General features: G+C 33.1%; 1 protein-coding gene across 4 annotated transcripts in view; it reads left to right on the top strand.

Annotated features, from left to right (window-relative positions):
• The window catches only part of slc16a4 (solute carrier family 16 member 4), a 29,638-nt gene extending 28,736 nt beyond the window's left edge, over window positions 1-902 (top strand). For all 4 annotated transcript variants that reach the window (XM_026154256.1, XM_026154254.1, XM_026154255.1 and 1 more), the window contains one exon: window positions 1-902. This exon is cut by the window's left edge and continues 2,423 nt beyond it. The gene's annotated coding sequence lies outside the window, so the exon portion shown is untranslated.
• Window positions 903-2,173: the final 1,271 nt, after the last annotated feature.

Below are 2,173 nucleotides of genomic sequence, written 5' to 3'. Positions count from 1 at the left end.
TTGCCCAGTCTTTACAGTGCCTGCAGGCAGCCAGTGAATGGCAATGCAACTTCTAATGATATTGTATTTGTACATGGGAGTCTTAAATCTTTTTTTTTTTTTATTGTAGAGAGGGTTTTGTTTTGTTCTTTGTTTTCAGTGGATTCCTTGTTTTTCACCACTGTTTGCCTTACAAGGTAATGTATCTTTTACTAACTTCCTCTGATATCAGCCAAAGATCACATTAGAAAAAACCTTCAACTTGAAGCTTATTGCTGGTTAAAAATGTGCGTATTTTAAACCACTATGACCACCCACTATTCAGTTATTTTTAATGTCTTAATTGAATCGTGCGCTTTGTTTTGCTGCCCTCGTGTGGCTGAATGAGGCTTTTGCTCAAAGAATGCTGTCTCAATTAGTACCAAATTATTCCCCCTCAACTCTTTTTCACAATACTGAGCGAGGTTCTTTGTATTGTTTCTATAACAGCAGTCATGCACAAAGGCTCTTTTGGCTCACGAGTTGCATTCACCATCAGTATGCTTTTGTGATTTAGTTCCACTGACTATTTTGTACTATAATGCATCTTTTATGAAAAGTATTTGATGCTTTAAAGGTAGATTTGGGTTAGGGATCATTTTACTTGCTAGTTATCTGGATATGTTAAGAAGCTGTACGCTTAAACAATATCCATGTGCCGTTTGATGACATTTGATTGGATGCTTTTGTTGCAGCAAACACATTATTCGGTAAGGTACTTATTTTAAATTCCTGACTCTCACTCCTGGATTTTTTTTTTTAACTGATTGACTTTAGGAGATATGGTTAACCAATCATAGATTTCTGGTTCTAAGCCAGTAGAGTTCATTTTTAAGCGCTGTAACAGTGTGCAGGTCAGCTGTAATAAACTGATGTGTACCTCAGTCTGTTATTGTGTGATTCAGATGACAAACTAACACCAGGCCAAGAAACACAAGTTTTAACAAATAAACTTGTTTTATTGACACATTATCAGGACGTGCTAAATAAGAATTACACTCATTTTCCTAAATACCAGATATTCATCTACAGCTGTCACAGATTTCATGCTACAGCTACTCACAACATACGGGGTACTTACTGCAGATGACACCTGGTGGTGTGTCAAGTATCCTGGGAACAAAGAGCTGTCCAGCTGAACCCTGAGAGGAAAAAAAAAAAATACAAACATGGTTTCACTCATAAAAGGTGCAAAATGATTGCAAACTTTAACACTTTAAAGTGTGTCAGGTGAAAAAAAGAAAAGAAAAAAGTTATATTAGAAACACTTATCAAGAAATAGGAAATCTCACCAGCATAAAATGCTAATATACAAATTGGTGCTTAACACTACAACGAACTACACTGCAGTCAGCATGGATACTACAAGCAAGTATGAATATGTGGTTTTTGTGGCCATAACAGCAAATCAGATCATCTTTTAACAATAATGTATTAACAAGGATATCATATCGTACCTCGGTCTTAGAGATTTATTTCACAGTGTTATACTTCGCTTCAGATTATTTGCAAAAATACTTATGTACAAAAAAGGTGTTTGCAAACATTGATTGCACAAAATCATGTAAGTAGTGACACTATAACCAGAGTCAGTATAGTTGGATGATATGCAGTGCTTAACAGATTTTTGACTGCACGTGATAAAAAATGAGAAAACAAATATTTTAGAAATCTGTCTAAAAAACGTTTTTTAAAAATTATGTCTTGTTTGTTTTTGTTAACAAACTGAATTCATGTTTTTATGTCCAAATTTGAGAAGTCAGAAATTAATCAAGTATAACATTCAACCACTAAAACTAATTTTTCTTAATCAAAAGTTAAAAAATAACATCATGTGCTTAATTTTTTGAATTCATGGATAAAAATAACAGGTACATTTTAACTATTAAAATATTTTGTGCATACTGATGGATTAACCATTACAGAAACATTTAAAAAAATATTATGTTAATTACCAAAACTGTTAATTTATTTGCTGAAACCGATGCAGCTTATTAGACCACCACCCAGTGTAAGGTTCATGCCACAACTAATCTTGGAAATGTGTGAATCTGCAGAATTCCTTCTCTCAAAAAGTTAAAAACTTTATACAGCTGTGATTTAAATAATCTTTCTATTTGTGTAGATTTTTCTATAATTGGGAACATTTAAAAAA

This window comes from Astatotilapia calliptera, chromosome 20 (genome assembly GCF_900246225.1).
Source record: "Astatotilapia calliptera chromosome 20, fAstCal1.2, whole genome shotgun sequence".
NCBI lineage: Eukaryota > Metazoa > Chordata > Actinopteri > Cichliformes > Cichlidae > Astatotilapia > Astatotilapia calliptera.
This window is presented reverse-complemented; position numbering and strand designations above follow the sequence as displayed.